This window comes from Parasteatoda tepidariorum, chromosome 11 (genome assembly GCF_982258835.1).
Source record: "Parasteatoda tepidariorum strain Cologne lab strain chromosome 11, Ptep-v5.0, whole genome shotgun sequence".
Lineage (NCBI taxonomy): Eukaryota > Metazoa > Arthropoda > Arachnida > Araneae > Theridiidae > Parasteatoda > Parasteatoda tepidariorum.
The window spans coordinates 95,086,769-95,098,288 of NC_141765.1; the positions used below are offsets into that span (position 1 = coordinate 95,086,769).

General features: G+C 28.0%; 1 long non-coding RNA gene across 1 annotated transcript in view; it reads right to left on the reverse strand.

The window, feature by feature from the left end:
- The window catches only part of LOC147801919 (uncharacterized), a 28,971-nt gene extending 20,924 nt beyond the window's left edge, over window positions 1–8,047 (reverse strand). The window contains exons 1-2 of the long non-coding RNA XR_015430392.1: window positions 7,284–8,047; window positions 4,997–5,098 (exon numbers count right to left, since the gene is read on the reverse strand). This is a non-coding gene — a long non-coding RNA (uncharacterized LOC147801919). The remainder of the gene's footprint in view (window positions 1–4,996; window positions 5,099–7,283) is intronic.
- Between the last annotated feature and the right edge of the window lie 3,473 nt (window positions 8,048–11,520).

The following is an 11,520-nucleotide window of genomic DNA, read 5'->3' on the forward strand; positions in this document are numbered from 1 at the left end:
GAAAGTCTATCTTGAGAATTTTTTTTGTATATCGTAATTTGAAATGATTCTATACATTTGTTCAAGATAACATGTATTTTAACAATTCATTTCAATTACTATTGTTTCCATTTTTTTGAATTTTTTTTAAAAAAAAGTTACACTTTGATTGAGATTCACTAATCATGGTAAAAAATTTCAAATGATGTAATCATTTAACAGCCTATAACTTATTGATAACTGATATTTATAAGTTAAAGTCATTATTTCTAAATCTTAAATTTTTTACCTTGAAAATGATACCTTCTTTACTTAATATTAAGTTTAAAATTTTGGTCAACTGGTTGCGCAACTTAAAACCTGTACCCGTACAGTGCAGAAGAACGAAAAAAAGTTTAATTTTTCTTCTTTCTAATAAGCAAATATAAATAAATTAATTCCATATTCTAAGTTTTTACATCATTAAACATGTTTTCCATACATTCCTTGGTCTTTCAGAGTAAAAGAAGAAACAGTTTTGGAAATATTATCTCTGGAATATAAGCAACATTTACAAACTTTCAACATTGTGATTAACACACAATTCTAATTTTGAATCAAAAATAAAATATTTAACAACAAAACAGTAAAATTTAATGTAAACATCTAGTTGGTTCATAAAAGAAATAAAATATGTTATAAAAAGTTAAAATGAAATCCAGAAAATTAGCATCAATGAAACAATTTTAGTGTTAGTGATTCAAGAAAATGAGTGACTAGTTGGCTTTGCTGAGGAAAAATAATTCATTGGATAAGAGAACAAAAGCTTTCAGAAAAAGAATGCAAGAAAAAATCTATTATTAAGTTATAAAAAATTATTTTTTGGAGAATTTTATACAGTAAAAAATACTAAAACATTTTTAATAATTTTGTTAAAAACAAAAAATACTCTCAAAGCAATGGAACAAACTTGAACAATAAATGAAATAAGCCCACAGACTAGAAGATAAAAAAAAAGTAAATAAATAATTTTAAAAACAGAAGCAAATATCCTAACTAAAGAGCTAATATCTTCCACCTCCTCCACAATTTTTGTCTTTCCTAAACTGCATAGTCCCATAACCTCCAAAGAGGTCAAAAGTTTCTCCATTCATTTAGCAACCATGGGTGAGTTTAATATGGCATTCTAGTTTAGCAAGGTAATAATGGAGAGAATTTTAATGCAAGCAAAGTATTGCCAAGTTGATGATATTTCAACTGTTTCACGACAAATTTCTGTCTAAATAAAGTGGATATAACGGATGGTAAAATAATTTAAATTAAGAAAAAAATCCCAGCTTTTCCTTAAAATTCCCTGATTTTTTCAAGTTTTCGTCCAAATTTCCCACCCTGACTTTTCCAGGGTTTTTTTCCAGTGTAAAAAAATGCCCTGATAATTCCAAGTGGGTGGCGACCCTGATAAAAACTATTTGGGGAAACAGAAGTTAGTTACACATTCTCTAGCTTCTAATTTTTTTTATTTCATTAAAAAATTATCAATAAATTTTGAATATTTTTTTCCCTACAAGACAATCTCTGCACACCATTCATGATTTTAAAAAAAATAATTTAAAAAAATGCTCGATTTGCAATTTTTTTTACGAAAGAGCTTTTAAGTGTGGGTGAATGTACTCCAACGGTGGGGTACTTTTAGCAATTTTAGGTATATACATAGTTGCCAACTTAGATAGAAAAAAATCCAGTAGATTTCACAAAATATAAAATAAATTTTATGATAATTGTTGCATAATGTACTAAATATTTTACACATAGGGAAGTTTAGGGTTTGGTATAGTCATCAAAAAAGAAAAACTGCAATACTTTCCAGTCATGAGTGGCATTAAATATGCTTGAAATATTATGTATTTTGTTTACTCATAATTTTGAATAGTAGTAGGCATTTAAATTCATATAAAATAATTTAAAATTTTTTAATTAATTTAAAGAGGGAGTTGTGAATAAAAACAAACTGAACATTTTAGAACAAAAAAAAAAGAGAAAAATTTTCAGCAGATTTGTATAAATGAGGCTCGCTTCATTATATATTAGTAATATTTATATAAATATTCAAGCAAGCAACAATCCATGCAAAAATTCTATTTCAAGAGAGATTTTTTAAAGAAACTTTCTCAATTTCAGGGAATTTTGGAAAATGCACAAAAATCGGGAGAATTTTTATTAAACTAGTAGACCAGGATAAACTAGCAAAATCCTGTAGTTTACTGGAAAATCTAGTAGAGTTGGCAGCTATGTATATATATATGTAGTGGTAACAGGTCTACTTTATGGGATGCATTGAACACACAATATAGTTAGAACCCCAAATTTTGAGTGTGACTGTTTAAACAACATGCATTGTGACTCAGAGACAATTTTCTTTAAAAAAAAAAAGCAATTTAAAAAACGCAAACATACAGATAAGGTTTTAGATATTTTCTGTTTTTCCATATGAATAGTAAATAGTTTTTTGTGGTGTTTCTTTTAGGAAAGTTCAAATTGAAAAAAAGGGTTATTTTTTTATCAAGAGCATTTTATATTTAGATATTCGATTAGATAAGAAAAATTAAAAATTCTTTTACCAAAAACAGAATTATAATAGCCAATACTGCAAGTTACATATCTAAATTTAACTGGTGTTTTGTGAAACTTAATTGTAGAAATAAATAAGGGTAATCCTATATTCTTGGAAAAAGTAAAAATTCTATTATCAATTTCTTTTTTAGAATTATTAATTTATGAGAAAAGTATTATTGTTTTCACATTCTTTACACATTAACTAATTAAAAAAATTTCTGCAAATCAAGCAATAATTATTAGAGGCTTTATCAACAACACAAATAATAACCCTGGTTTTTCATACTATTGTTCAAAAAACTCAATTTGAAATTATACAATACTTACAATTTCCACTCACTAAATCTTTCTACAGGCCAATTAAATTTCTTTGAGCATTTTCGCAATAAAACAATCTAAATTCTTACTGATTGAAGCAAGAATAAAATTTAAATGATAATTTTTTTTTGTCTAAACTTAGTCCCAAGTCCCATGAGAAATCTTAAATCTTTATTATTTATAAAGTTAAGGTCACCCGTGACAATGGGCATAAAATAATTATTAACAACTCAAATAAATATCTTTTAAATTATTTAAATTTTTATAATAGAAATTATAATTACAAATTCTTTTCTTTAAAGTTTTACAATATCTAAAACAAACAGAAACTCTGATCTTCTCTTTAACTGGGAAATATTCAGAAAGTTTATTAACAGTCATAGAAGGTAGTAAACCCCTTTCAAAATCTTTACCAAGAAAATAAATTACACCAAATTCTTTTTTAATTTTTGAAACATTTAATAAATCAAAATTGTCGATAGCAAGCTTAAATTTAATAAGATCTAAAGCAATATATTTAAATTCAGGGGTAGAAAATTTAATTGTTCTTTAATCATTCTTTTTAACACTGAACTTTTAATACTAAAAATAAAACTCCTAATCTTTTGAATGTTAAATTCATTGACATCCAATAAAAACAAAATTTTGAAAAGTACCAAACTAAATTTATTTTTAATTTTGCCTTTACGTTTACCCCATTTTATACTGATCATTTTATATTGTGATTCTATTAGACTTTAATCATCTGTCATAATGAAAATAGTAACAATTTCCTTAGGGTACTCATCTCAAATGAGTCAGGACTTAAATGAGTAGTAAAAACTTGAATTCTAATTAACTAACTTATTAACTTTGATGTGATCCTGTAGCAGAATTATCAAAGACAAAACTCTCTTGCACTAATATCTTTTTGCAAGATATTTTAATAATAACAAACATATATGTTAGTAAATTAAAATAACAAAAGCACTGGGTTTACAAAAATCTCTTTCTATATATTTTTAAATTGAACATTTTTATCCTAATATTATGAGTGATATTCTCGCATTTTAGTGGGGGGGGGATAAAGAAACAGCTTAAAAGATAATTTGATTCTAGAAATGATGTTTTTTCTTTCATTTTTTGAAAGAACACCATAATTTTTAAAAAACATGATCAAAACATTTTCTATTTTTTATAAAATGTGACTGTGAGAGGGGATTTTGTTACAAATTCAGATATTCGGAACACTATGAAATGGGGAGGGGGGGGGGTAAATTCCATTTCAAAAATTAGATTTTACAGCTACTTAAATCCATGACTTTTCATGATTTTTGTTTTAAAAAAAATAGTTAAAATCATGACATTTCATCACAAATTTGGTTTAGTACCGAAACTCATGACTTTCCAGGTGGGCAGATACCCTGTATATCGTTAAACTAAATTAATATCTAAAGATGATTTTAAAATAAGAAATCTAATGAAACCCTGAAAATTATGTCGCATGTGTGTAAAAGTCATAAAAAAATGTAAAAAATTGCTTCTAACTTCAATGCTTTTACTATATGAACCAATATGACTATAACAACGAATATGAAAAATCTTTAAAAAAAATCCTAATATTTAGCAGCTATGCAACACAAAAGGACAGCAAAAGTTAAATAATAATAAAAATTTAGAGCAAAATATTGCACAATATGCAATTCAAAAAGTAGGGAATTTTAAGTTGTTTTTTTTTTAAATTCAGTAAAAGATAATAAAACTTGAATACCTAAATATTAATTTGCATATATTGCTGCTGGTTAACATTTCCCATTTGTAATAGACATCAAACATACTTGAATATAAATTTATTATAATACAATTAAATTTAAAAGTTTGATTGAAATTTGGAATTTTATTCATTTTTAGATAATTGCTACTAATTTTTAATAAGTTACAATGAATAGATGTAAAAATATTTCAAGGGAAAAGCTAAATATTAGAATTAATTTCAAAATAGAAAATATTCATTTATGTATGTATGTACAATATAGTATTTCCCAGATCATAAAAATTTACTGAAATAGACAGAAGAAACTTTCATTGAAATCAAGAGAAACTGATATAAATATATTTAAAAACTCACAACATTCTCCAGACTTCCGATCAACAATGGCAACATGTCTAGTTTCTTTAATAAGACGTTCTCTGGCATCTTCAGCATGGTCCACAATGTCATCAATTATTTCTAAAACATCATAATGTTTTATATTAAAACAAAATAATTTAAATTATTAAATTCTTTTCAAATTTTTCAAAAGTTAACTAAAATATTTTTCAAATTATACCCAAATTTAATTACATGCAAAAAAGATACACATGACTTAGTTTGTCTTTTGTAATCAAGAAAAACTGATACAATAACAGGGTGGCCACTCAAATCAGATTTCAAATTTCCCTGATTTTTCCAGATAAAAATCTTAAAATTTCCAGGTTTTTGTTTCTTTTTTCTTATAAAGTATAGGATGTGTACAAGAAAAGTGTCTATATTATAAAATATTTTATTCAAAATGCTATTTTTTTAACATATCATCTTGAAAAAAATAATTTATTTTGACAATTTGGCAAGATTTTTTATTTATTTTTTAATATTTTGGTACAAAATTTTGAATCAAAAATCATATAATGACAAACATAAGAATAAAATTAAATATTAATATATAGTTGGCTCTTAAAAAAACCTTTTTTTAAAGTTAGAATATGTTATAAAATGTTAAAACGAAATAGAAAAAATTAGCATTAATGCAACAATTGTAATGATTTGTCAACAAACATTGCTGTTAGCGATTTTAAAAAATGTGTGATTGGTTGGTTTGCTGAGAAAAAATAATTCACAGATTTCCTTGAATGGGAGTAGAAAAGCCTTCTGAAAAAGAGTGCGACATAAAACCTTTTATTATTAAATTATAACCAACTAATTTTTGGAGAATTTTATAAAGTTAAAAATACAAAAACATTTTGTCAAAATGGAAAAAAAAATTACCACCAAAGCATCGGAACAAACTTGAGCCATAAATGGATTCAGTCCATGAAAGAATTTAAAAACAGAAGCTAATGTCCTAATCCCTTTTTCCACCAGAATCTTTCCTAAATTGCACAGTCCCATAGCCGTCAAAGATTTCTATATTCGTTTAGCAACCGTGGGAGAATTTTATGTGACATTCTAGTTTAACAGAGCTGTAATGGAGCAAATTTCGATGCAAGGAAAGTATCGCTAAGTTGATGATATTTCAACTGTTTGGCGATACATTTCTGTTTAAAAAAAATGGGTATAATGGATGAAATAATTTAAATTAAGAAAATTAGTAAATAATTTAAATTAGTGAAATTAAATAAATTATCAAAGAAAACAATTCCAGCCTTTCTTTAAAATTCCCTGATTTTTTCCAGGCTTTAATCCAAATTTCGCTGATATTTCCAGGTTTTTTCCAGTATAAAAAAAATCCCTGATAATTCCAGGTTTTCAAGGTTTTCCAGGTGGGTGGCCACCCTGATTATTTATACAGCTACAGATAAAATCTGTAGACAGAATAATGTACGAAAAAATCAAAAATCAATATATGTTACAAAAGCAAAACACAGATTAAAGTGAAACTTTTGCATAAAAGAAATCAAGAAAAAACTTGAAAAGGCATTAAACACAAAAAGAATTCTGTAAATAACTCAAAAAAGTGTATTAAAATAACTCGACAACAAATTAATTAACAACCATTACAGTTTCGAAATAATATTAAAATACGAAAAGATATTATCTAAAGGCATGAAGTATAAAAACAAAAAATATAACATAAGTTAAGTAAAAGAAAATCAGAATTTCGTAAATCACATCAAAACATTTACTTGGAAGCAAAAATTAAATTAACACAAAAACTAATATTAATGTTTTATACTTAACATGTACTAATACTAAACTGAAACTCATAGAAAAATTAATGTAAATGAAACTTTAAAAATCATTAAAAAAAATTACTAAACAAAAAAAGTAAACTAAGAAAAAAGTAGCACTATCGTAACCTAAAACTATTTTAAAAATTATGGTAAGAAAAAACTTAAAATATAAAAAGGTGAAATAGTTTTAATGCAACAAAAGAAAGTGATATTCTGTAAATTAAAAAGAAGTTTACCAGAAAGAACAAATGTCCCCTTTTGTAAAAAAAATTTCACATTACTGTGAAAAATAAGAACGTATGTAAGCTTTTGAGTGATCACAAAAAATAAGGGGCTTCCAATAAAAAAAAAGGGAGAGTTGAGACCAATATTAGAAATAGCATCAAAAGAGTATTCCAAATACAAAAAAAAGAGCTTTTACACACATTAAATTTAATTATAAAACAAATACAAAGCAAAAGACTTATTAAAAATTATTTATTTACCTCAACAGATCCTCTTAAACTTAGAGCTCTTCTCCAAGGAGGCAGATTTCTGTAAAAAGAATTTTTATAAATAAAAAAATTATATTACTCTTACCTACAATATAATATCATAATACAAAATGGGATAAATATATAAGGTAAGGTAAATATGTAAAATAAAATTTGTTGAAAATCGTTTTTTCTTGAGGGATGTAAAGAATATTCAGCCTTTTTGTGGAACATTAGGTTGGTCGAACATTTGGCCAAATATTAAGCCGAATAAAATTTCGTAAATTATTTATAAAAATTTGTAAAATTATTTTTCGACAAAGTTTTCTTGGGGGAAATTTTAAAAGATTTAATAAAAAAAGAATCAGAAATAATATTTTTTGCTATGCATAATTAGAAATAGTTATTATACATATTTATTAAGTTCTAATACTTTATGTTCTGAAAGACACATGAAACTTTAGTTTTTTCTTTTTAAATAGCTGTTAGTTAGTCAGTGTTTTCTATCTTTATTTCTAATTATTTTAAACATTCCTATCAAAAGTTCTTTTTTGCGCTATATCAAAAAAGTCGCGTGTAAATTTCGCAAAATAAAGTAAAAAGAAACATTAACATATTATTCATAAATCAAAAAATTTTGTAAAAGCATAACATGCAAAAATGAAGATATATGAGTTTTACATTCATTAAAAAATATAGATCAAATTCTAAAATTTGCGAACAAAAATTTATGCATAAAAAATTAAACAGTAAAAAGGAGAAAAGCATTAATATAAATTTATGATTAAATTATATAACAAAAAAATTGATTGATAATAACTTATACTTAACTAAAAGTAATTAAGGATAAAAAGAACGTAGTTAACAATTTAAACTCTAATATAAGAATATATATTATTTATAAAGCTAAAGATTAAAAAAACTCCGTAGACAGAATAATGCACCAAAAAAATAAGAAAAAATCAGTACCAATGCTGCAAAAGCAAAACACACACTAAAGCTTTATTGCATTAATAAAACTAAGAAAAAACTTGGAAAGGCATTAAACATAAAAAGAATTCTGTAAATAACCCAAAAAAGTGTATTAAAGTAACTCAACAATAAATTAATTAACAACCATTACAGTTTTGAAATAATATTAAAATAACTAAAAGAAGTAGAAAAATCTTAGAAAAGAAAAAAAAAAAAGAAAAACAAAGAAAAATGTTAGAAAAAAGTAAGCATTATTACCTCGACAGCAAGTAAGCTTCCAGTGTCCGGAAGGCGGACAGGTCCTAGATTAAGAAATTCATTGCAACTACACTCTGCAGATGAATTTCTAAATCGTTAATACGGCCCCGGCAATACAAGCACATAGATCAAGTAATTCTTTTACCGCTAGCGATACAGAATTACTCAATCATATTCCGGACTTCATGGAAGACATACCCCATCATCAACCAGTTCATCACTCGAACTGGTTGGGGCATAATAACTAGAAAAATCATATAAAAGAAAAAAAACAAAACAAAGAAAAATGTTAGAAAAAGTAAGCATTATTACCTCGACAGCAAGTAAGCTTCCAGTGCCCGGAAGGCGGACAGGTCCTAGATTAAGAAATTCATTGCAACTACACTCTGCAGATGAATTTCTAAATCGTTACTACGGCCCCGGCAATACAAGCACATAGATCAAGTAACTCTTTTACCGCGAGCGATACAGAATTACTCAATCATATTCCGGACTTTCTGGAAGACATACCCCATCATCAACCAGTTCATCACTCGAACTGGTTGGGGCATAATAACTAGAAAAATCATATAAAAGAAAAAAAAGCAAAACAAAGAAAAATGTTAGAAAAAAGTAAGCATTATTACCTCGACAGCAAGTAAGCTTCCAGTGTCCGGAAGGCGGACAGGTCCTAGATTAAGAAATTCATTGCAACTACACTCTGCAGATGAATTTCTAAATCGTTACTACGGCCCCGGCAATACAAGCACATAGATCAAGTAATTCTTTTACCGCGAGAGATACAGAATTACTCAATCATATTCCGGACTTTCTGGAAGACATACCCCATCATCAACCAGTTCATCACTCGAACTGGTTGGGGCATAATAACTAGAAAAATCATAGAAAAGAAAAAAAACAAAACAAAGAAAAATGTTAGAAAAAGTAAGCATTATTACCTCGACAGCAAGTAAGCTTCCAGTGCCCGGAAGGCGGACAGGTCCTAGATTAAGAAATTCATTGCAACTACACTCTGCAGATGAATTTCTAAATCGTTACTACGGCCCCGGCAATACAAGCACATAGATCAAGTAACTCTTTTACCGCTAGCGATACAGAATTACTCAATCATATTCCGGACTTTCTGGAAGACATACCCCATCATCAACCAGTTCATCACTCGAACTGGTTGGGGCATAATAACTAGAAAAATCATAGAAAAGAAAAAAAGCAAAACAAAGAAAAAATGTTAGAAAAAGTAAGCATTATTACCTCGACAGCAAGTAAGCTTCCAGTGCCCGGAAGGCGGACAGGTCCTAGATTAAGAAATTCATTGCAACTACACTCTGCAGATGAATTTCTAAATCGTTACTACGGCCCCGGCAATACAAGCACATAGATCAAGTAATTCTTTTACCGCTAGCGATACAGAATTACTCAATCATATTCCGGACTTCATGGAAGACATACCCCATCATCAACCAGTTCATCACTCGAACTGGTTGGGGCATAATAACTAGAAAAATCATATAAAAGAAAAAAAACAAAACAAAGAAAAATGTTAGAAAAAGTAAGCATTATTACCTCGACAGCAAGTAAGCTTCCAGTGCCCGGAAGGCGGACAGGTCCTAGATTAAGAAATTCATTGCAACTACACTCTGCAGATGAATTTCTAAATCGTTACTACGGCCCCGGCATTACAAGCACATAGATCAAGTAATTCTTTTACCGCGAGCGATACAGAATTACTCAATCATATTCCGGACTTTCTGGAAGACATACCCCATCATCAACCAGTTCATCACTCGAACTGGTTGGGGCATAATAACTAGAAAAATCATAGAAAAGAAAAAAACAAAAACAAAGAAAAATGTTAGAAAAAGTAAGCATTATTACCTCGACAGCAAGTAAGCTTCCAGTGCCCGGAAGGCGGACAGGTCCTAGATTAAGAAATTCATTGCAACTACACTCTGCAGATGAATTTCTAAATCGTTACTACGGCCCCGGCAATACAAGCACATAGATCAAGTAATTCTTTTACCGCGAGCGATACAGAATTACTCAATCATATTCCGGACTTTCTGGAAGACATACCCCATCATCAACCAGTTCATCACTCGAACTGGTTGGGGCATAATGACTCAAAAGAAAGTGAAAAGATATCGAACTGGCAGGAACATAATCGTATATAAAAATATTAGTAGAAAAAAGGAAAAACAAAGGAGAATAGTTATTAAAAAAATATTTACTATCACGATAGCAGCCGTGCCGATAACGACACATAATTTCTAAATCAGGACATAATATAATTTATATCGAGAGTATTATTAATTAATTTAACTTGACCTTCTGATCAAGAGAAATAAGGAAAGAACCAATAACGTATCAGTTACATATTAGAAAAAAAAATATTTAAAAAATATGAGGAAACGTTAGAGCTTTAATAATAACAGAAGAGAGTTTTGTACTGCCTGATACTTTGAAAGTGTTACTGGGCCTCCCTACCTCCAACGAGGTGGGACATCATCATCCTACAACGCCCATTGCACATTCTAGTGTCTTCCCCAGACAACAGCATTGCAGGCAACAAAGTGGTTATTAGTAAAAAGGAAGAAAAAAAAACATTAAAAATAAAGATTAAAAAAAGGTGAGAAAGGAAAGAACAAATAACGTATCAGTTACATATTAGAAAAAAAAATATTTAAAAAATATGAGGAAACGTTAGAGCTTTAATAATAACAGAAGAGAGTTTTGTACTGCCTGATACTTTGAAAGTGTTACTGGGCCTCCCTACCTCCAACGAGGTGGGACATCATCATCCTACAACGCCCATTGCACATTCTAGTGTCTTCCCCAGACAACAGCATTGCAGGCAACAAAGTGGTTATTAGTAAAAAGGAAGGAAAAAAAACATTAAAAATAAAGATTAAAAAAAGGTGAGAAAGGAAAGAACAAATAACGTATCAGTTACATATTAGAAAAAAAAATATTTAAAAAATATGAGGAAACGTTAGAGCTTTAATAATAACAGAAGAGAGTT